The sequence below is a fragment of the Dreissena polymorpha genome, chromosome 4 (genome assembly GCF_020536995.1).
Source record: "Dreissena polymorpha isolate Duluth1 chromosome 4, UMN_Dpol_1.0, whole genome shotgun sequence".
Lineage (NCBI taxonomy): Eukaryota > Metazoa > Mollusca > Bivalvia > Myida > Dreissenidae > Dreissena > Dreissena polymorpha.
The window spans coordinates 103,723,239-103,749,222 of record NC_068358.1 but is presented as its reverse complement, the minus strand read 5'-3'; the positions used below and the strand labels follow the sequence as shown (position 1 = coordinate 103,749,222).

Genomic DNA, 25,984 nt, shown 5'->3' with positions numbered 1-25,984 from the left:
ACTTTAGGAAATCAAGAGTTATCTTTTTTCTATTAATTGTTATATTATTAATTTTTATTATTATATGTTTTATCGCGTACTTAACGCTAACATTTAGTGTGTGTAATATAAGACATTCGACGGTATTATTAACACAGTGTAATTCTTACCTGTTTATTTTAACACATATGGACATACTTATGTTTGAATATGCATCAAACGGAATACTTTGCCTACTAAACGAAATACTATGCTTACTATTTCCAGATATCAAGACGCCAGTTATATATGTTGAGGATGCCAAGATTAAAAAAGAAGGCGTTACGAAGTGTGTACCGCTCTAGAAAGCGATAGGTACATGAAAACCCACCAATCAAACAAAAAAGATTATGTCGAAGTACCATGCCAAGCAATCACATATACGTGCAATAAAAGTTTAATGAAAAACAGAAAAGGGTAAAGCCGGTTTGATACTAGTATAAGGTTGATGTAACCAAATACTGCCATTGTTGCGATTCAGAATACATGAAGCAATTTGGAATACTTGACATCTGCTTAGAAGATGCATATCGGTGGATGTTTTTTCATGAAAACTTAACTATTAATTGTTTATTTAATACAATGACATTTGACGCGTTTTACCATAACGATACTGATACATGTATGTGACTTTGATGTGACACATTTTGGACGACCTTCTTTTAAACCAGTTCTGAGTTGGTCACTATATTATAATCGCAAAAGGTGAATTTGTAGTGGATAGAAAGATTTGTGCAAATGCAATACACGATATGATTTCAGTAGATCAATATATACATGTTTTTTTCTCTTTTATACCTATGTGAATACATATTATTTATGACTGTTGTATTGAGGGCATAAAGTATTGGTTCACTTAGAAAGATTATTTCGTTTGTTCCTAACATTGCCTTCTAATCGTAAGTAATGTTAATATGTCAAATGCATAACGAATTAATTTCGACCAAAATCTTTTTTATTTCATGTATGTAAGTGCTGAATACAATTGAAAATTTATGCAGAGACATCGTAGGAAGAAATAACGTAACACAGATAATGGTTTATTTTCATAACAAAGTGAGAAACTAGCATCATGACATATACGGAACAAAACGTGTAAGTAAATAGCACTGGTAGCAATTATATGTCAGACGTGTCTATGTAGACTTTATAAATAAAACAAAAACACTACAAACATCAGCTGTACATGTTTTGTTTGGTTCGTGTTTTTTTATTTGCTGTTTTAGTCCGGCTCTGTTGAAGGATTCTTTCTTGCATATTCTACATTTAAACTCATGTGGTCCATGAATGGGGCATGGTATCTCAATCCTCCCCTGATGTAAAATTCCTCATTACATATACTGCAACGAAAGATGCACTTATTTTCGCCCTTTAACCTGCATCATCTTAAAAGACAGTAAAAGAATGGTTTTAAAAAGTTCATATCAGAATAAGGTCGACACGTTATAAAATACATTAAATTAATTATCATATTAATGAAAGGGCTGATAAACGTTCTATTATCTCGTACATCAGCCACCACACAACCCATCTTCTTGAAAAGAGGTTAATTGATTCAATTGGTCGGCAGGTTTTTCGTACAGCATTATTATTATTCTACAGTAAGTAACGTGATTAAGAAAACACTTATATTGCACCACGTAACATGCTATAAAACTATAATATTGGAGTACACATACAAAATTTATTTAAGATGGGTAGGTATATCATGTCAAGCTCTTTTACATATGAAAGAGCTGTTTGTCATTTGGAAGTCAGGTCCCAAAATGTGCTTAAAAGGAAGTCAGTTCCAAATAAGGGGGTTAAACAAGTAATGTTTGCCAATAAATTAATTATCAGTGATAAAATGGCGCCGAGAGAATGAAATAATAATTTTTTTTATATTTTACTGTTCACGTGTGTCAATACTGTGTATTATAAGAGAAAATGATATTTGTGCATCCAATTTATCGAACGTCCCGTAAGTAGACAACAGATTTGTGGACGGTTTTCCTTCAATAACTTTTTTATCCCGACGACTACTATCTTGAAACAAAAAACCGAGGGAAGTACAAACACCGGAGAGCCGAAACGGCGTGTCCATTTAAAATAATTATAAATACAAAGGGGCTTACCGGGTGAAAATATCCTCTCTTCCTTTAAGAAAACCCAACAAACGACGCCATCTTTGAAGTTTTGCAACAACTTTCTCACTTAAACGCGGTTAGCTCCCGTATACGCATGCCCCCCCCCCCTGAAAAGGAGCGGTCTACTTATAGCGTCATGTAAAATAAAAACAGGTGTGTTTTCTTTCAGTTCAAACTATTCATGCTATTTAAGTTGTTTGCTTGCACACGACTAAGGTTAGTGGTATGCGTTGCAAATTTGTCTGCTCTTAACAATGCTAACAACGATAACCACCGCACCTGCCTGTTTATACTTCCCCACTGGTACACTGGAGACAGTGAGTGTGTGTATGTAATCAATAGCATTTAACAGCTTGTGCGACGACATTGCCCAGTTTGTCATTGAAATCTGTACACATGAGCTGCTTACAGTGAAAACGAGGCTTAATGCATGTCCAATTAATGGTGTCCCAGATTAGCTTGTGCACACTGATTAGCCTGTGCAATGCACACAAGCTAATCAACGAAACTTTCTGATTCTGTGGTGTTTTTTCGTTTAAAGAGAGTATGTGGTACTGGGATGACAATTCATGCATATGCATTAAGCTGTTTTACCAAAATGAAGCTTAAATTATCTTCTCTATTAATGATTAGAAAAAAAAAGATAAAAGTGATATTAATTTCAAAGTTATCTCGCTGACAAGGCAAATAAACAAATTCATTTTTAAATAAAAAAAAACAATGAGTTCTTAATTTTGTTCCTTGTGGCATTTTTTAGTAAAAATCTAAAAGGGACCTGTTCACAGTTTGTCATTTAATGCTTAATATTGATAAATGTAAACATTTGATCTTAAAAGCTCCATTAAAAGAAACAAGAATAAAATTGAAGAAACAAAAAAAGTTACCCTAAACTGGGCTCGAACCACTCACCCCTGGAATAAGTCTATTGCTAAGACCACTCGGCCATCCGTGCTCATACAATGCGAGATGTATTTTATACTTTATATAAGCAATCATCGTAGTATGATACAATATAACGACAACAACAGAACTCTCAAAATTAGTAAATCGTTTAATTTTGTCAAAGGCCCATTTAATGTCTTCAGACTTGGAAATTGAATTTAATACACTGTCAGATCTTACATCATGAAAAACTTACAGGTTTAGTGGTTGCCTGTTAGCCTGGGGAAAGTAGATTTAAGCCTATGAAACTCAATTTTAAAAGTTGATTACAGTTGGCCTAACAAGCAGGGCAACTAGCTTTTTCAAAACTTGAACAACTCAATCCAATTAAACATAGAATACAAATTGCCGACTGTGGATCAAAACGGCCTAGGAAATGATTCAATTTCGGCTCACAACAAGCCGACATAATGCTTTAAAAGTCTGTTATGTCGGCAATATAAAGTATTAGATACACATAACACAACATGTACATGATCCTAGGCTTGTTATTTTAAGCAAGGCAACCAACATTCTAAAGATGGTTGCCAGTGCAGCAGCCAATTGAGAAGAAAGAGACATATTGTTGTTATCTCCATAAAATAAATATGAGGATAAACGGTGCATACACAACTCGACCTGTGCTTGAAGACAAATTCTGTATACATTTGAATGGGTTGTATTCATTTCAAACTTGCGATATCAAAAGCTATAACATAATTTTGAAAACTGAGTTTTGTTTAAGATTATGCAATAGCGAACATCTTCAGTGCCTTCAGCGCTTTGATCATCATTTTAAACGGATATATAAAGAACAATAATCATTTATTATTAAAATTCACTTTACAGGGTGCTTATATGTTTTGTGAAATAGTTTTTGCAAACATATGACATCTTTTTGTAGTGCCATATTAAATCGACTCTCTTTGAAATGCCTCAATTCATGATGTTCACGAATATACACGACGTTCTTAAACATGCGATTTTTTCGACGTAGCTGTCTAAGCCAGCTTTTCACCTTACGTGACCTTTGTTAGCGTCAAATAGAATTCAAATAAAACTTTTCGCGGCTAAATACAAATGAATACACTTCATTGACTGCATTGACTGATTTGAGCATTTTACGCAGAACATTGGCAACACAACCGCTTTCTTGTATTAAAGCATGTAACACTGTTCATTGAAGGGGATGCGGACTTGGAGAGAACAATTTGGAATTTTGTCTGCGTTTCCCGTATGCGTTTCAGAGAGACCCCGAAACTTAGCAGTGTTTAGTGAGACCCACGAAATGTTTAAACAGCGTAGTTAATACTCGTCAACGTCTTAAGTAAAAAAATGATTATTTATACTAGTGTTTGTCTATTGCAATATTTATGTTACTGATATGTTAATTCAACGTGTAATGACTATTAATCGCTAAAAGTGGCATCATAATCATAATTGTTATGGAACTATATTTCCTCACATTAATTTATGCCGGTGTACTGCGGTTGTGTATACAAACCCAAGAAAGAATCGACGATTGCTGAAGAATTTTTCATTTCAAGATGGTAAGAATAATTAATTGAAGATTTCATCAAGCGCATATTATATCTAGTTCTTCGGGTTTTCAATGTACAGCAATAGCTCTGGCTGCCATTATGTTTATCGGTTGCAATTTAATTTAAACACCCGATTGTTTGACCATGTTGACCTAAATCTTGATTATTTGCTATATTCTAGTTGGTTTACGGAGGTTTCGTAACACTGCAGTTTCGTCCCACTGAATTTACTGTAAAAAACGGGTAGAGGGTTCGTCACAATTGTAATATATAGGTGTGAATAATACCGGAAAACTTTAGCGCCTTTGATTGACACCTTTCTTCCATGTTAAAACAACAGTTTTTTGTGCTGTTCTGTTCATGAATTAAATACATTTAAACTAATTAAACGGTATAATAATATTATTATCATATATTTACATTTCACAACACATCCATTTATTTGCAAACAATATTACACCAAACATAAATATTTTCATATAAAACATAAAGACATAATCAAATACAACACAAATTCACAATACATTAAAATACAACTGGACTAGATTGCACTTTACCGGTACACAGTTGTTTACCACTATCGACAAAGCGGTGGTTTGGGGGCGGTAGCCCCCGATACTAAGAAAATATTCTACTCAAAATTGCTAAGGATCACTTTTTATATTATGTGTAATTTGAAGTGTTTATTAATAACAACAAAACAGCTTGTGTTTTCCAATATATGAGTGCGTATTCTACATAACCAATAACTTGTCTTATCGATTTTGTTTACACAGGCTTGCTAATTTGCTCATGAAAAGCAAAACGCACGAAAAAGCCATGACATTTGGCCTTGCACTTGACAAACCCATTGTGAACATCCTTCAAATCTACACTTGTTGCTCAATCATTCATATTGAAAGTTGTTTGAAATGGCTAACTATCGCGTAAGAAGACGTCTTACCTTAGAAAAAATGAATAGGGGGGTTGGGCTGCTGGAAGTAGGAGCGTCACAACGTCACGTGCCACGGAAGCTTGGCGTTTCACAGAGCGTTGTAGCCAGGATGTGGAGCCGATACCAAATGAATGGTAATGTTATCTCAAGATACAGGGGAGGTCGTCAGAGGGCTACTACGCAGGCACAAGACCGGTTTATCGTGGTACAAGCCCGACGTCATCGCTTCATGAACGCCACGGCCCTTAAAATGACTTGCAGAATGCATCAGGGGTTCGAGTTTCAACTCAAACCATTCGAAACAGACTGCATAGTGTTGGCATGAGAGCTAGACGACCTGCCATTCGTATTCCATTCATGCGCAACCACATCCAGGCTCTTCTCCAATGGACACAAGATCACATAACCTGGTCTTTAAATGACTGGACACCAGTACTCTTCACAGACGAGTCTAGATTCTGTGTTGACTTTGGAGATAGACGAGCCCAGGTGTGGAGAATAACCAATGAGCGATTCGCACCAGTATGCATCGCAAACCATAATCGTTATGGTGAGGGCTCAGTATTGGTTTGGGCTAGGATCAGTATGCAGGGGAAGACCGATCTGCATATCATTGATAACGGCACTATGACAGCTCAGAGATTCGTTAGAGAGGTCTTGGGTGTATACGTCCGTCCATATGCTGGTGCAATAGGCCCAGATTTCATTTTAATGGACGATAACGCCAGACCTTACAGAGCCATGGTGACCAATGAGTAGCTCCAAGCTGAAACAATCGTCAGGATGGAGTGGCCTGCGAGGTCTCCGGACCTCAAACCCATAGAGCATGTCTGGGACATGCTTCAGGTTGCAATATCTGCACGCCCTGACAAGCCTATCACAATCCAGGACCTACGACAGGCCCTCCTATAAGAATGGGTTCGAATCCCACAAGACCGCATCCGTGGGCTTATCAGCAGCATGAGAAGGCGATGCCAATTAGTAATCAATGCCAATGGGAACCATACACGATATTGAAAAGATCCTTTCACTGTTTTAAGAACTTTAACAATAATTTCTATTATGACACACATTCACTAAAACCTTCAAAAGTCACCTCTAGCTAGATTCAGCCAGCGTCACGCATCAATGATAAATCAATGCATAAAAATAAAATCAAAAACACACATTCTAATACCAAAACCTGCAAAATAACACATTTAAATGAACGTAATCCCATATTGAAGATTATGCAAAACAAAATAAAAAGTGATCCTTAGCAAATGTTGAGTAGTATTTTTAGGATAAAAAGGATTATTAGGTGTTGCGTTAGGTGTTAGGTATTAGGTGTTGCGTACCGGTAAAGTGCAGTTGCCCCTACAACTCTACTCAATAACACTACATACACAGAAATCATTTCATATATTATATACACAACAAACAGTCAGACTTCTGTCTGTTATATGTCTATGTTCTTTTTCAGATGTCTTCGTCGTGGACTGGGTCGTGTGTTGAATTGGGCAAAAGCCCTGCGATGTGTCTGCATCTCCTCAGAAGTTGTGTGGTGGGGATTTCATCGTTCTCATATTTGTCCCAGGTGTCGAATAGTTTTCAGTGGATTTCCTTGAATTTCCTCGTATGCCCACGGGCAAGCGCGTGCTCAGACACTAGTTGAATCCTCAAGTCCACTGTCACCGCCTTACCTCGTAGAAATGGGATGAGCATGTAGAAGCCTAGTTCGGCACGCCCTGCTTGCGTATTGATTCTTCGATGCCACCCTGAAATCTTGTTTGTCTGTTTTCGCATTGAGTATCTATCATAAATTAATTTTATAATAAAAAAAACTTACCATTTTCATATCTACCATGTTTGTCAAAATGTTTAAAACATGAATTTTTTACATAACTCCCATGTTCATGTAAATTGTTGACATGTTTCATATATGAAGATTGTTATCAAAATATCTCTTGCATATACTTTTTTTACATGTTATGCAGCCTTTATATTGTGTACATATATATTTGCTATGATTAATTCGAAAGTCCCTGTGTTCCTTAGTATTACATGTTTTATGCCCACAGTAGGGTGGCATATAGCAGTTGAACTGTCCGTCAGTCAGTCCGTCCGTCCGTCCGAAAATTTTAACATTGGCCATAAGTTTTGCAATATTGAAGATAGAAACTTGATATTTTGGCATGCATGTTATCTAATGAAGCTGCACATTTGAGTGGTGAAAGGTCAAGGTCATCCTTCAAGGTCAAAAATAAACAAATACAATCCAAGGCAAGTAATAAGCTTTAAAAGGGAGATAATTTTTAAACCTGCCAAATGATGTATTAAAATTTTATTTCAAAGCGGCGCAATAGGGGGCATTGTGTTTCTGACAAACACATCTCTTGTTTTTTTTATACGTTTGCAATACTTACTTTGATTTTGCATGTGTTTTTCATTTAAACATCGCAAATGTGTTGTCCTACTCATTTCCTACATTACTTACTTGTATTTCATCTATTATTAATGTCGGATTGTCCAACATTATGCAAATAAATCTTTACAATTTCCTCCAGTAAATACTCAAGTTCCGTGTTGCATACTTTCTAAAAAGCTGATTACACTATCACTTTACATGTACATCTTAATTGTGCATTTTTCCTCTAATGCAATAAACACCACATTGATGTCTTTTGCAACATCCATAATCCTTACATAACATAATGTTTATTTTAATTTAATATCATTTTGTACTTCTCTCAAACTATTATATAGAACATATTTACTTCCTTAATGCTAACTAGGATTCCTAGCTTATTTAAAGTCCTGTACTAAAAATATCTGGATTGCACTTTCGATTCTCTGTCCAGCCAAAAAAAAATGTTTGAATATGTACAGGAATATTCATTTATTTTCATTCATCCTACATTTTGCAACATTGTTGTTCGAATTCCACGATTTTTCACTTGTTTCTATCCTAATCTGTCTTTGATTTATTCATATTCATATTTGCGTTTATTGGTGTAAATATGTTAATTTGTACTTTGTTTTGTTCATTTTGTTATAATGTTCTGTTTTTCTGCAAAACATTCATATCACTATGATGCTTGCAATATTGAGTCTTTTATGTTAACATTCTACTGACATCTTAATACATTATCTTTTATTTCATTCCAACATTACGTTCATAGTAGTTCTCATTATCTCCTCCAAAGACACCAAGTACTGGTTCTTCCCAGGAAACGGACTCAACAGTGTCCATATCTGCCTATAATAGGCCATCCTGTAATAGTCAGCAATTGACTGTAGGAACTACGAAGTAGAAGTATTTCAGTGGCAAGTATGTTTTCTTTTCCTTTTGAAAGTAATGTATTACTTATTCAATTATGAAATCTAGTCATTACAACACTTACTGACAATAAAACATACACTTAGTTTTACCTCTTCTTGTTCTTCATTTCTTATTTGTAAATACAGTAAAATATATTATCTTATTATCACTCACTACATTCATTAAAATACATGGTCGCTTCATTACGTCTCCTTTCACTGGTGGCAAACATAACAACATCAACGCCGTATATCTTTTTTAAAGATATTTCTTGTTTTTATTTTGTGAAAGTGTTAGATTATAAGAAATATATCGGCTGAAAATATTGCTGGCTGCTTGTGCAAAAGCAAATCATACAGAGTAGATGGAACTGGAAAACTGCGATAGAACGAGTTGTGAAGTCATCTCTAAATCGTAATGCAGGACCACACCAGACATGTCAGTCATGTGAAATAACAGATCATGTTTTTTGTGTATTGCATTGTTTATGTAAAAAAAATTAAAAAAATGTGTCCTTCAAAAAAATAATTACTTTCCCACTCAAGTCATATCAAGTTTCAATCAATACTCGGACGAATGCGTTGTAATTGCCGTGCAATAAAAATAAAGTGTCAAGATTTCCTTAACCGGCCCATTAATGACAACATCATATAATTATAATCATAACAGCGTAACAATTTGTCATTTCAATCGATCGTTTGTGGAATTATTTAATGGGCCAAGAAGGTAGTTCAAATGATATCCTATCTTGCCAGAGAAAATATAAATATAAATATAAAAGTCGATCGTTATCTATGAAGTGTACCCCAAAAGTGACAAAGTTTATGTCATATTACGTCATTGTGCAATTTTCAGTCCCATTCCAAACTTCGACTTAATTCTTGCAAACAATACTTCAAGTCATAATATAATATATATCCTTTGATAGCTCATTAATAAATTATGAAAAGCAAAGTATGCCTGTATCGACAAACCAGGGCCTTTTAACAAAAGGGCAATGAACCCAATAGAAAACAATTTGTATTATCCAAGAAGAATATAAATGACTCGACATATGGCAATCTCTCTGTGAACAGAATCGATGTGCAAATATATGGAAGGGAATGTCCGCCAATACATGCATGCTGTTATGTGACATTCTTATTTTAATACAGAACATGCATGCTGTTAATTGACATTCTTATTTTAACTGCTGTCAAATGCTTTCTGATACATGGCAGTTGCATTTTGCCTACTTACAATTACTGTGCTAACATTCCATCCTCTTAACCGCATATTGATAGGTATTGGTAGGTTTATAATGACTTCATGTATATTTTTACTTCGTGTGAGCTATTGCTAACTGCAGTTAAACTTTCGAAAATTGTATTAATGCTTATTCGAACGGCGTTTTTTGTTTTACTATGCGCGTTTGGAGCATGTTGCTACTGAATTCAACTAGCTGTGAATATCTTTGTGGATCTATAGTACTTCCTGAGTCGATTGTTATTGCGTCTCTGATTCAGAAAATTAGTCTTCGTTTCTGCATGCACATCCATTATACATATTTCATGTTGCAAAAAGGTAAAACAAGTATTAACAAGAAATATCTTTAAAAAAGATATACGGCGTAAATAGTTTAATGAATGAGATCAAGGATAGCGAATGTCTTTTTCTGTGCAGTTCTTAGCTGCATCACACGCAGTACGGGATGTTACGGGGAGTTTTCGCGGCTTATTTTACATTATAACATATTGCTGGTCATAAACCTATAGATACAAAACAGAAAACCAAAAGAAGAATGGATGTGAAATTTAAACATATGAGTCAACCGGCCACACGAGAACAAACCTGTTTTAGTGGTCTGTCGGGCATTGCTATTTGATTCGATTATTAACAGTATCGAGAATCATCGTGCTCATGCTTAAAGTGATATTATGGGCATTTTGCACTGTTGAATTGAGCTGAAAAGAATTAACAGGTCAAAATAGTTAGTTAAAATGTGGTTACTGATCAATTATCTGCAACTCACCTTGCTACCAGTTGTTTATAAAAATATATTTTATATTCGATATTCTTACGTGACCCACCCAGTCCTGTAAGCCGAAATGATCCGTAAAACAATATTGTGTCTTTGTGTCGTATGAACAAATCTGCACTAAAACTAAATTTAGGTTCAACTCGTAAACGCATGATCAGTTGTCAAACGAAAGTACGGTTAATATTCAAATGCATTATTTTTCTCTTTCTGGTATATTGTTTTAGTATGTTGATGCTGCATTAATTACTATAAGTGTATATGAAGTAGAAAATAATCAACGGTTGCGATAGACACCTATAAACTGTTACATGCTCATAATATCACTTTAGTACATTAGGCAATATGGTGGAATAATTATTGTTAAATTTATTAAAAATAATATTTATCATTGTATTGTTGAAAACACATTAAGAATCTATTATTGACATACCATAATTATATTGCTGAATATCTTCTTTTAACATATTTCTGGTCTAAAGAAAATTCCAGGTAACCTAGTTCACGGATAGCGTCTTTATTATATAACGATTATTTTACTGACCGCGAACTCCGGTGATGACCTGTATATAAACTCTGAATGTCCGCGACTTGACCCGAAACCTCGCGGGTTGAAATGCAATTCTTTAAAGTGAGGCCTCGCTTCCACTGCTCTTTATACTTTTACATGTTAACATGTTGACAGGAATATGGAAGTAAGTACTAAATATGAGAACATAGCCTTTTAAGTATAAACGCTTTTGCGCTGGTAATACTCTGAAAATAAAAGGTGTACGCACAAACTGTATTGATGTCGAGAATTGAGTGTAAAACTGTTCTATCTATTAAGCCTTTTCATTAGAGATAAAATTGTTTCATACAGTAAAACAGTGGTACAAAGACGCGGATATGTTTCCAATGTTCTGGTGGTATACTCAAATCAGCCAATGGAATAAATGAAGTGTATTCATTCGTACCTAGCCGCGGGAAATTGTATTTGAATTTTATTGGACACTTACAAAGGTCAAGTCAGGGTGAAAAGCTGGCTTATGCAGCTTACGCCGAAAAAAATAATAATTCTAGCGCAAATTCTAGCGTAAATTATTATTTCCGGGAGATCACTCTAAACATCAAAATCAGACCTCCGATATCAACCGTGATACAACGACTATCTCCGGAATCCCCCGAAGATGGGCGGTGAGGGAGTTAATAACATCCCCGTCTACATCGTGTCTTTTGTTTTGACGGAAATGATTTAAACCCCCCTCCCAAGACCCAACACCTTATTCTTGTTAAATCGATTTGATAAAAATGGTGTCGAGGTAGGATCTACTGTTTATGATATATTTACGTTACAACAGGACCTAAAAGGCTTAATATGTCTCTGCTGTAAAAATTATACAGTAGCTCATCGGATTTGATTTGGTTTGAATTGTATTTTGTACATCGCGTCAGCAGTAGTCTGCCACGTGAAGTTCAGTCATATTGCGATCCTCTCGTTGGTGATGAAGGAAGATCCTTATGACTTTACAACTAGATCAATTACTTGGGTAGAACGATGGTCCACGGAAATTGTCTCTGCCTCGGGATACGAAAGGTTTTGGTTCAAATTCCGTGATGAGCGGGACAACATTTCATATCTCTGCAAACCCATTTCTCGAGTATTAAAGGCAGCTTTGTACATAGGGCCTACTGGTTAGGTATCCAGGTGGCAGAACATAGATAATTAGTATGAGTATGGAGAACTTATGTCACAATCGATACATTCGCTGGCTAATTATATTAAATAAAATGATTTATATCTAATTTCTGATTCAAAATAAGTATGCAAACTTTCAAGAAGCATATCTTATAAGCGTATGGTTCCTATTGTGTGGAGTATTCTCAGTTTATTTGCTATTTTAGACTGAAAAAATGAGGATATACCAAAAGTTAAAATTTGAGCAAGCGCATAAAGTGAGTAAATCAGTCAAGTATTGTTTCTTTGTCCCTTTAACATGTGTAGGTGTGAATGTCATCGAAAATCCATATATGTGCTGTGTTATTGCAGGTCCGGTCTAAGCCCAATAATGCTTGCCAAGTTTCTAAACATGCGTTCAGGACGTCGCTGATCTTCTGAAATGTTAAACCAATGCCCTGGTGTCCTTTCGGGGGCTCCATCCAGCAATGACTACAATGATGGATTCGGGACACCCTTTATGACCAAGGTGAGTTCATATCTTATATGCGTGTTTGTTTGTTTTTTATAAAGTTTATGAGGTTTTATCATGCCAATGCGGAATTGTGTGAGGATCTCTGGTCACCTAAGCAAGCGTTCAGTATACAACTGCAATAGCAGAATATCCGCATCCAGCTATTCTTGTGAACAATATAATGTGAAACCGGAGAAGGACTTATGGTATGCGCTCTGTGTGTCTGTCACACTTTTCTGGATCCTGCGATAACTTTAAAAGTTCTTCATTTTTTTCATAAAACTTGAAAACATGGACAGATGTTTATATGCAGATTATGCACGTCATTTCATTTTGTTCATACGTCAAGAAATCTGGTTGCTATGGCAATAAATAGACAAGAAATACTGCTGAAAATGGTGGATCATGCGATAACTTTAAAAGTTCTTCATATTTTTTAATGAAACTTGAAACATGGATAGATGGAAATATCGAAATTATGAACGTCATTTCATTTTGTTCCTACGTCAAGATTTCATGTTGCTATGGCAACAAATAAACTACAAATATTGCTGAAAAGTGTGGATACTGGGTAGGTAGGGGACTTGTATGTTATAACAAGTTTTTGTTCAGCCACATAGGTCTTAAGATAAAATAATATTTTGACGTAATTTTCACAATAGAAAAGGTGTTTCAGCAGATAACCAGACATCAGGCTACATGTCACCGTTTGTTACATCAGTATCAGTTTGTGTTTATTTTTTATGTACAACAAATTTCTGTTGTGACGTATCCAGTACGGTACGGGCGGGTATGGTAAGAACGGGTTTTACCCTTACTCTTCCGTAAGTGGGGTATACAAAAGACTGTCACGGTCTCTTCCTATAGACCAGTTGAATGTTAATGTTTACATTCGGGATTTTCCGCGCATGCGCACTGACTGGTTGGCGAAAACACTGGTTACAGTAACGTAAAACATGTATATATGTCTTTTGTTTAGTCAATAAAACGATGCAAAAATCGAAAATAAACATTAAAACTCTTAAATAATAGTGCAAACATTTAATATTTAGTACCAATAAAGGTATTTTCATAAATATAATTTCCTCTGTATAAAAATACGAATTAGTTATTAACATCAGAGTAAACGTGGTCGGAAGACTAAAAACTGGCAATCCCACAAAACGAAACAATAAATATTCTTTCGTATTCTTTGTGAAAGTAAGATTTTGATAAATTATATTTCAAAGATAATAACACATACATTTATTTGATTTTAATTATAAGTGGTGTAGATATTGTTATTGTTCATAAGCGAACGAAAGTGTAAGTGGGGCATTTAATCAATTTTATAAAAAGAAACCCTTAAAGCGGAATACATAACAATTTTTAAACATTGTAGTTATTTTATTATCCATTGAATGAAATATCGTTTCGTTTCCATCGAATGACAATATCATAGTAAAGTTTAGCATACATATGAAAAACAAGAACTGCATATTATGCAAATTGAACTGTCTTTGCGTGCACTCTCTTTACTTGTGATAAGGAGTGATAACAATCTAACATTTTATGATAAAATAAATATATATATTAATTTCTTTTACGCAAGTATTCTTTACCCTTTTGTTGTTTGCTTGTTTTCGTGATGTCGTTTCGTACACTACAGTAACGCTCGATTGGTCTTTGTCGGCTCGGGTACTACTTACATGTACCCCGGGTACATTTAAGTATACTTACATATACCCTGTGCACGGTAAATATACTAAAACGTACCCGGACGATATTAGATTGTACCCGAGTTTAATTCCCGCCCAAAATCCGATGTCGTAAAACGCGCTACCGATTACTGTCATTACGAATTAAACTTCTATTGAAAAAACTTCATCAACATGCTTTTTGAATATGAGTTTCGATCATATTGAGGCATTTAAATAGAAAATTGATATAAATATAAACATGATTTTTTAAGCCGACGAGTGATTTAGCGTTAAATTTCCCGCGTACGTTTTAGTGTATTTACCGTACCCGGGGTACATGTAAGTATACCTAAGTGTACCCGGGGTACATGTGTGTACTGCCCGAACCGACAATGATCAATCGAGCTACAGTAACGTACAATCTTAACACGTAATAGCTGAGTTTACATTTGCCGGTACTCGATCGATAAAAACGTTGTGTAGCAGTGAAATTGCACAATATTTTTAATTTATAGTTATTAAACACTGTTTAAATATGTTAAAATATTTTATTTAAGCAACTGTTTCGTATTTTGGCTTTACAATTGTGCTTAGATGATCGCTCAATATGCCAAGAGATGACATGGAGGTATCATTAATTGTGTTTAGTGACCAGACACTTGTACGCCACATGTGGTTTGTGCAGGGACCCAAGAATAGGTCCCTGGATTTATGACACCACGTGATCTTTGTAATTGTTTGGACAGTATCCGATCATAACGACATAATCGGTTTATGATGAACAAAGGTGCAATTAAACACCGGGTTAAAAACGCTAAAACAAAGAGTGTCAAAATTGGTGTGAATAATTAAATAAAAACAATTACATTTATCAAGAGAATTTATTTAATGTGTAAAAAGGTAGGTTTTTACAGACATAAATGGTCAAATCAGTTACTATATGTTGCGTACATAAAGTCGATCTATTTGCTGTTTGTTTACATCCTTATTTGTGTTCGTTCATTAAATTTGATTTATTCTGAAATAATTTCAATATCTGAGAATTATTTATCTAAAAAATGGTCGCGAAGATGTGCCAAGTAGAGATTTTTATGGTAACCACATACCGAGCTCGTAAATTGTGTTCCACTCCCGAGTTCGTTTATAGTTAAAACAAATAATAACAACAATATAATCGTGTCAAAAATGCATTTCCTTGCACGCTTATGTTTTATTCAGACATAATTAGCAAAATTGTATTTGATATTGTGCGTGATTATCAATAAAAACAGGGACCTATACAAACAAACGTATAGGTCCCTGATAAAAACGATGATTTTGTCAACCATCTCTATACGCGCTTATATGAAATCCACCTCTTTTTGCCAACCAGTGGGCGGAGTCTAATATTTGCAGGTGCGCGTGATGTCACTCGTCAACTGGTCGAAGCAAGACGTGCTTTGAGGAACAGTAAGTATTTTACCTGTCCCAGGCCAGATACATTGTTACAGTAGGATAACCACTAGGTTTTATTTCGTTGTTACTGCGTACATTCGATTTTTAAAAATAATTGGTTGATTGGACGACAATTTCTCAGTGGGGATAAAGGTTTAACACTGTAGTTAAGGAGTGTTAAACGTATTTAATACATTAATTAAACGGATTTATTTAGAATTATGTGGCATGTTAGTCCGTCTACAATATCAAAGGGACAGTGTTTGGAAAATTTGGGAAAATAAGTAAGCCCATATTTTAATATTTGGTATACTTGTATAAGCATACCTTTCTTTTAGTCACGCTTAGCCCCTCTAGTTGTGCCTTGTAGTCACACTTAGTCCGTCTACAATATCAAATTTATTTATGTCGAATATTTCTTTTAACACAACGCTTGCTAATGTACACGAAATACAATTTTACAGCGCGGCAGCCAACATGGCAGCCACGTCAAGAAGACGTGACAAGTTCTTTTCAAATCTAACCGCAGATTTTTCTCTTTCTGACTAAACATCTACATTTTGTCTCTAAGTTAATTTGCATATCTTTCCTTTAAAACTTTGATTGGTCCTTAGCTAATGTGCTTATTGTTGATTCGTTGACTAGTTAGAATGTACTAGAAGGAACTATCTATTTATGTATTTACTTGCTCGCCAAATGCACTAAAATCTAATCAATTTATATTGGTATAGAGTAATCCCGTTATATTTGTCAGTGCCATAACTTTTGTATCCTATGCAAATAAAGCTTTTCGGTGACCCTTTCATCTGTGCTGTTTCGATGACCATGTGTGGGTACTATTAATCTCGTGTCTATATGCTGACACTGAACTCATTGTTAAGTATATGGTCCTTCGATTCTTTTATCTAAATGACTTTTCATTTTATTGATTCCAATTATACCCCACCCTCTGTATAAACGTATTTGTTTTCTTACTAATGTAATAAATCTAAAATCAGGTCCTAGTTTAATGTACTCTTAGATTATTTGTAAATGACCAATATCTCACAAAAATTTATTATTAAATTTTAAACTTCATCCTAACATTGCATATACATATTATTGAAATATCTCCTTATTAATTTCCATCATAAAAATAAACTCATAAGAATAAACGATATGTTATAAGCTGTTACTTGACACACTCATATATATATATATATGTATATATATATATATGATATAATTTTTTGAATAGGTGTACATTAGTACACATGAAAATTAAAAGGAAAGCAAGAAAAGCACATTCACGTCGTTCGCCAAGAAGCACAGACTAAAAATCAAAGTCAAGGTCACATAGAGATAAGGCTAAGAACAGTCGAAAATATTACAATTACGATTGTTCTTCTCACAAACGTAGCTCTCGAAGAAAGGGTGATTCTCGTAAACATACTAAGGCGCTGCGTTATGATGCGAAAACCAGTTGGCTATCATTAAAGCGAAAGTTTGATAGCTACCGAAAGGTGATGAATTGGTCGGAGTTTAGAGGACAAGGCTCTTGACTTCTTCACTATTACGACAACAGAAAATATACAATATTCGTTTCGTCGGTTAATGGAGTCGTTGGAGTCTCGTTTTAGTACCAAGGAACTTCGTGAGACAGCAAAACCTAAGGTCCGACAGGCTGTGCAAGGGAAGGAGGGGTCGTAGGAAGACTTGGCCGACCGTGTGCTTACTTTAGCCACACCAGCATTTGCGGACTTTCCAGAGGACCACATGCGGTATGAAGCGATTCCCCGGTTTTGCCAGGGGTTTAATGACACAGAGGCAGCCAAGCATGCTTGTCTGAAATATCCCTCAAGCGAGGAAAAAGCCCTCAACCTGGTGAAACGGTACCAATACATATCGCAGGTAGTAGATGGTAAAAAGGATAGACGGGACCGTAAAGACGTATCAGTAAATGCTGTGCAGGCATCTTCAGAAGCAAAGATGGAAGAACTTAAAGTGTCTGTTTTGAAAGAATTTGCCAGGCAAATGCACATTACTCCGCCTACAGCTGTGGTCAAAGAGACACAGCCAGGTAATAAGCCACACAGATGGGGGCCATTTTTTTCTGTGGACAGAAGGGTCACCGAAAAAGAGACTCCATACAATATCAGGAATGGTTGAAGAAAATAGAGAATAGGCCCAAACACTTTAACGACAAGGGGCTGGACGGAAAGACCACAACTCCGGGTCCAAAATAGTGAAGACTGATGATCTGGAAAGGTCGGTTGGGGAGAGATAGGGGTGATTTCTAAGGGCAGGGTCTGTGGCTCGCAAAAGGTTTATAAGAAATCCCAACAGATAATATCTCAACAAAAACAACAACGAAATTAAGTACAAAAAGCATTGATGTTCCGAAACGAACAGTTAACTGCGGACCACACGAGAATGAGTCAGTTGTTACCGATTCATGTGGTAAGGTCTATGACTCGCCAAACATGTTAGAAATACCTTCCACAGGCAGAAGAGGGGAGTAGTCAGGATAGCTCACTGCAGCATACTCCGCCGGGTTCAGTGTTGACTCCTATAGGTAGGGCCTTTGGCTCACCTATACGGAAAGAGCAAATGCAGTGGGCCCAATTGAGTCACCAGAAACTACAGTCAAGTACGAGTCAAATTGACGATGGTAAAGATAAGCAGTTCATTGAGCAAGGGACAAGTTCCGGAGAGCCAAGTGACTCAATAAAGATATGCCGGGTACAGGTAGGTTCTTCTGTAGTGCAAATCAAGGTTGGTGATTTAGAACTGAATGCAAAGTTTGATGCGGATGCAGAAATTACCATTCTTTCTTCAAGAATGTATGAGAAGTTGAAAAAATCTACGAAAAATGTCCAAGACGTAGTTATGCAAATGGCTGAAGCAGAAACTGCTCTTAAAGGTGTCATAACAGCACCATTGAAGATGCAATAGGGTAGCCGTTACGTTAAAGAAAGGGTTTACGTGGCTCCTATCGTCGATGACATGGTGTTAGGACATGATTGTTTGCATCATCTTGGAATGTTATTGGATATTCAACAAGAGACGTTAATATTGAACGGGGAAAGAATACCAGTTACCTCTAGTTTTAAAGAAGAGAAGCCGACGGTTGCTAGAGTTATGCTAAAAAAGCGAGTGGTGGTCCCACCTTATGCGGTGGTACGTTTGCCGTGTAAGTTAGATGCAACCATGCCCAGTGAATACGTTGTCGAATCGTTGGGAATCTCTGTGGGCAAAGGCAAACATCTTTACCAGTCGCAGTAGAGGCCAGTCAGCTTTTTTGAAAGTTGCTCAAATTCTCCCTGTGTCATGGAAACATCGTCTTCTAACGAAGTAGTCCCCAGTTGCGCCATCGCAAAAGCATACACGTACCTTTCTGCCACAAATTTTAAAAATTCAACCACGTACGAAAATCATTCCGAAACGGTTTTTTTCACGCCAAGGTGGTTAAATACGTTTCGTAGATGGTAAAGTTTGCATTTAAAATCTCCGATTAAATAAACAATTAATTATAGACATGCACAAGTAACACGCTACCTTTAACTGATTAGATCTTAACAATAGAAGTATAATTGAAGTTTAATTGAATTGCTTTATTTTTCTTCAATAGTTTAATAATTATAATATTGATCAACATACCTGTAGCAAAAGCATCCGCTTGTGGAACTCCTGATGCGCTGGTCCAAGCCCTTCAAAATGAGCGCTGGTTGTTGCTTCGTTGGCCATGGAGTTCTGTGCGTCGTTATGGCTCTCACAAGAAAGCCCGTTGCCCGAGCAGATTTTTTTTGCAGATCTGTTCCATTGGTTGGTACATACTTTTGGAGCTCTTTCATAATATGAATGACCCCGGTGACAGTTGAAAGGTTTTCTTCAGGTAACCCGATATTGAACTGGAAACAAGAGGGCCATGATGGCCCTGTATTGCTCCACTGTTTTTTTATGCGAAAAAACGTGCAATGCGCATGGGTTGAAATGAACTCAAGCATGTGACTTTCTCTTTCTATCCCTCGTTCCACTGGGCGCTTAAAGTTGGAAGGGAGAGCATTTTTATACATGGAAAATGTTACTTCCGTGTTAACTAAACAGACTAAAAAGCCTGGGAATTGTTGCACAGGTCCTTTGCTTATAACATAGGTACATTTATCTCTCCAAAAGATATTGTCGTTCTTTCTATGTCACATATTTTTAGATGCTGAAGATCAAATCTACGCATTTGATTTGAAACAGATTCACAAGACCCATATGAATCACAATGCTTAACCCTTTACCAAACGACACATTTTGGACATTCCCAATTTAAAAGAGGTTGCAGACGACAATTAACTTGTGATGGAATCTGAAGGAAATGATCAGGTAGGGAAGAAATAATTGTGATAAAAGGAGAAATTGCTCATCTTGAGCAATTTCTCCTTTTATCACAATTATTTATAAAGTCGTCAGCTATACAAACCTGTAAAATCCTGTTAGTGTTTGGTAAAGGCTTAATAATCTCTGGTTCCTTCTTAAGAGCCTTTCACACATTTATAACAAATACAATAGTATCATCTTTCTTTGTAAAGAATCATCTCAAAATATAACAAGGGCTGTTTGTAAAACATGCATGCCCCCATATGGGCTGTCAGTTGTAGTGGCAGCCATTGTGTGAATACGTTATTTGGCACTGTGACCTTGACCTTTGCCCAAGTGCCCTAAAAATCATTAGGGGTCATCTGCCAGTCATGATCAATGTACCTATGAAGTTTCATGATCCTATGCGTATTAGCTTTCTTGAGTTATCATCTGGAAACCATTTTACAGTGTAGTCACCGTGACCTTGACCTTTGACATAGTGACCTGAACACCAATAGGGGTCATCTGGGAGTCATGATCAATGTACCTATTTAGTTTCATGATCCTAGGTGTAAGCCTTCTTGAGTTATCATCCGGAAACCATTTTTCTAAGTTAAGTCACTGTGACCTTGACCTTTGACCTAGTGACCTGAAAATCAATAGGGGTCATCTGCGAGTCATGATCAATGTACCTATGAAGTTTCATGATCCTAGGCATAAGCATTCTTGAGTTATCATCCAGAAACCATTTAACTATTTCAGGTCACCGTGACCTTGATCTTTGACCTAGTGACCTAAAAATCAATAGGGGTCATCTGCGCGTCATGATCAATGTACCTATGAAGTTTCATGATCCTAGGCATAAGCTATAAGCGTTCTTGAGTTAACATCCGGAAACTATTTTACAATTTGGGTCACCGTGACCTTGACCTTTGACCTAGTGACCTGAAAATAAATAGGGGTCATCTGCGAGTCATGATCAATGTACCTATGAAGTTTCATGATCAGGCGTTCTTGAGTTATCATCCGGAAACCATTTTACTATTTCGGGTCAGTGTGACCTTGACCTTTGACCTAGTGACCTGAAAATCAATAGGGGGTCATCTGCGAGTCATGAACAAATTTGGTAGAGGTCTATAAGATATCACTACATACCAAATTAAGTTGCCCTAGGCTCTATTATTATGAACAAGAAGATTTTTAAAGTTTGCACAAAATAGGCCTTATTTAAGCATATGTTCATTTTTGTGACCCCCGGGGCAGGGTCAAATTTGTCCCCAGGGGCATAATTTGAACAAACTAAGTAGAGACCTATTAGATGTCACTACATACCGAATTTGGTAGAAATAGGCCCAATAGTTATGGACAAGAAGATTTTTAAAGTTTGCACAAAATGGGCCCAATAAAGCATATGTTCAATTTTGTGACCCCTGGGGAACGGTCAAATTTGATCCCAGGGGCTTATTAGATGTCATTACATACCAAATTTGGTAGCCCTATGCCATACGGTTATGGACAAGAAGATTTTTAAAGTTTGCACAAAACAGGCCTTATATAAGCAAATTTTCAATTTTTTGAACCCCGGGGCAGGGTCAAATTTACCTAAAGGTCATAATTTGAAAAAACTCGGTAGAGGACTATAAGATGTCACTACATACCAAATTTGGTAGCCCTAGGCCCTATGGTTATTGACAAGAAGATTTCAAAGTTTTCACAAAATAGGCCTTATATCAGCAAATTTTCAATTTTTAGACCCCCCGGAGCAGGGTCAAATTTGACCCCAGGGGAATAATTTGAAGAAACTTGGTAGAGGACTATAAGATGTCTTTACATACTAAATTTGGTAGCCCTAGGCCCAATGGTTATGGACAAGAAGATTTTTAAAGTTTTCATAAATAGGCCTTATATAAGCAAATTTTCATTTTTTTGACCCCCCCCCCCCCACGGGGCAGGGTAAAATTTGACCCCAAGGGCATAATTTGAAGAAACTTGGTAGAGGACTATTAGATGTCACTACATACCAAATTTGGTAGCCTTAGGCCCAATGGTTGGACAAGAAGATTTTTAAAATTTTCACAAAATAGGCCTTATATAAGCAAATTTTAATTTTTTTGACCCCCAGGGCAGGGTCAAATTTGACCCCAGGGGCATTATTTGAAGACACTTGGTAGAGGACTATAAGATGTCACTACATACCAAGTTTGGTAGCCCTAGGCCCAATGGTTATGGACGAGAAGATTTTTAAAGTTTTCACAAAATAGGCCTTATATAAGCAAATTTTCAATATTGACCCCCCAGGGCAGGGTCAAATTTGACCCCAGGAGCATAATTTGAACAAATTTGGAAGAGGTTCACCCCAGGAACATTCCTGAAAAATTGCATCAGAATTGGACCAGTAGTTTAGGAGATGTTTAAAGAAAAAGTTAACGCACGGATGGACGCACGCACGACAGACACAGGACCATGACATAAGCCCCGCTGGCCTCTGGCCAGTAGAGCTTAAAAACTGTAAAAATAATGCTAGGTCTACCAGCACACTAGTAAGTGTAATAATGTGTTACCTTGTTGAATATACATGTACACAATTTCTGTATCGCATGAAAACTATATTAAACATTCGCATCTTTAAACAAAAACAGAGTTTACAGCTACTACAATTAAGAATATTTTGTCTGGCTTGTTTTTAATTAATAATAAACTAATCAATGTTTCTTTTACATATTCTGGACTTACCATTTGACTTTTTTGCTTACTTTCTTCTCAGTTAGCATGGTCTATATGTTTTTCGACCAGAAACTCTTCAGCAGCCGTATCTGTTTGAGGAGTATTCTTCACATCATGTTTTCCATCCGGAGCCTGATAATGTTTAGGTCCTTGTCGTCTGGAATGAAGGCCTCTTCGCATATGGCGGCGGCGGCTCATCTGTAATGTGTTGTACTGGCAGGAGGTAGGGAGGGCAGGCCGGTATGGGAATCCATCCCTTGAAGTTGTCTGTCCGTATGGTCGTTCGTTAGTGGAAAACAGTGGAATGAGAAAGACGTTTAAGAATGTTGAGTGCTTGAATCGGTCTGTAATAAAAAACTGTGTTCACTACAGAGATGGATGAAATACACATACGAAAGTCGCCAAATACCGATATACGGGATTGGGGCGGTATGGGGAATATGCAGAACCCTATTTCAATGCGCTAAGTGGTCATTATGCCAGCTTCGTTATAAGTGAAATTTACTGAATTTTCAGTTTTTTAATCAGAAATGCGCAGTTAAACCAATAGTAAATAATACTTTTTTTGTGTTTGGTCAAGTTGATAGACGTGGAAAGCTTTGACAGAAGGTAGAAAATGCGCTTTCACTCATATCAGTCTATTTTTGAGCATTTCATGTTTTTTTTGGTTAAATGTATATCCCGTTTTGGGTATTTCTCCGATCGAGGGAAAATACCCCAAAAGGGAGATGTGCTCATCCTGTTGAATTTTTATAAAAGATAACTTTCCCCTTGAGGCTGTGGGACGCATATAACAGAATTACAGTCACCGTTTAACCCTACAAGAGGCGACTTAATGTGTTCAAATGCATGGATTGTCATTTACATTTCACGTATTTCATGTAAATATCATCCGAATTCATTCCACATCCGAATATTGATGCACATTATTTTTGTTCTTCGCATTTTGTCTATACAGTGCACTGCATTTAGCAAGATAATGTTCTCCAAGATCTAATGTATTTATATATTTATAATCTGCCAGTCATGATCAATGTACCTATGAAGTTTCATGATCCTAGGCCTAATTATTCTTGAGTTATCATCAGGAAACCATTTTACTGTTTCGAGTCACTGTGAACTTGACCTTTGACCTAGTGACCTGAAAATTGATAGGGGTCATCTGCCAGTCATGATCAATGTACCTATGAAGTTTCATGATCCTAGTCGTAAGCATTCTTGAGTTATCACCCGGAAACCATTTTACTATTTCGAGTCACTGTGACCTTGACCTTTGACCTAGTGACCTGAAAATCAATAAGGGTCATCTGTCAGTCATTATCAATGTACCTGTGAAGTTTCATGATCCTATGCGTAAGCATTCTTGAGTTATCATCCGGAAACCATTTTTCTGTTTCGAGTCACTGTGACCCTGACCTTTGACCTAGTGACCTGACAATCAATAGGGGTCATCTGCCAGTCATGATCAATGTTCCTATGAAGTTTCATGATCCTAGGCGTACGCATTCTTGAGTTATCATCCGGAAACCATTTTACTGTTTCGAGTCACTGTGACCTTGACCTTTGACCTAGTGACCTGAAAATCTATAGGGGTCATCTGCTAGTCATGATCAATGTACCTATGAAGTTTCACGATCCTAGCTGTTAGCATTCTTGAGTTATCATCCGGAAACCATTTTACTATTTTGAGTCACTGTGACCTTGTAGGGGTCATCTGCCGGTCATTATCAATGTACCAATTAAGTTTAATGATCCTAGGCGTAAGCATTCTCGAGTTATCATCTGAAAACCATTTAACTATTTTGAGTCACTGTGACCTTGACCTTTGATCTATTGACCTGAAAATCAGTAGGGGTCATCTGCCAGTCATGATCAATGTACTTATGAAGTTTCATGATCTTGTTTTTATACTATTTTTCTCTTTGTTTACATGAACAATTTGAAGCGCATATGGTAGCTGGCCAATCAACATTGAGTTTGTTATCGGGTAATATTGGATCATTCATGCGCAGATAATGGAATACATAATTGATATTGTCGTCTGGCTACAATATAACGGCCGATGGCAAAAGTTGTATAAAAAATAAGCAAATGAAAAGAAGCGTAACACTCAATAAATTATTTTTAAGCTGATCACTTTACAAATTTCTACCGACTATCGATCTGAATTAAAGGATGATAATTAAATAATTAGTTACATGACGAAGATGTTGCAGCTTTCTGTTCTTGATTGAAATTAAAATGTTATAATTACTTTACTCACAAACTATGCTAAAGTAAAGTAATATGTCAACCAAATAATATATTAATTACGTATTTGCTAGGTTACTTGTTTTCATTTTATGTAGTCAAACGATATGCACATTTTATTTCATTTGCAAAATGCGTACAATTTTTTGGACTTTAATTTTCGAATAAAGTATTTTTCGTCGATTATATTATATTTTATGTTTATTAGTTCATATAATACCCCCTCCTTGGGAAGTGAAGTGGGGTCTATATAGGTTCACACACGTTGTCACGTCATATTCCGTAATATCCTGTCCCGGGTGTCCCCCACACTACACATTACACTGAAGATATTAGAATCTTTTAATTTATGAGAAAGGGTTTCCATTGCCCTGAAAGTTGGCACAAGTTTCGAAAGTAAACTTGAAACCTCGCTTCTTGACACTCGCTTCAAGGTTAAGGTCACACTCAACAAAATAAAGAAAATCTTATTTGATAACTTTAGTTCGGAATAGGGTATTGCTAATTGCTGAAGAATTTTGTATATGTCTACCTTGCAA

At 36.3% G+C, this 25,984-nt stretch overlaps 1 long non-coding RNA gene across 1 annotated transcript; it reads right to left on the bottom strand.

Annotated features, from left to right (window-relative positions):
- Window positions 1-1,051: 1,051 nt before the first annotated feature.
- On the bottom strand, window positions 1,052-2,197 carry LOC127877152 (uncharacterized). The gene is made up of 2 exons (XR_008048261.1): window positions 2,133-2,197; window positions 1,052-1,403 (listed from the first exon to the last, which is right to left on the bottom strand). It is a non-coding gene; the product is annotated as an uncharacterized LOC127877152 (long non-coding RNA).
- Between the last annotated feature and the right edge of the window lie 23,787 nt (window positions 2,198-25,984).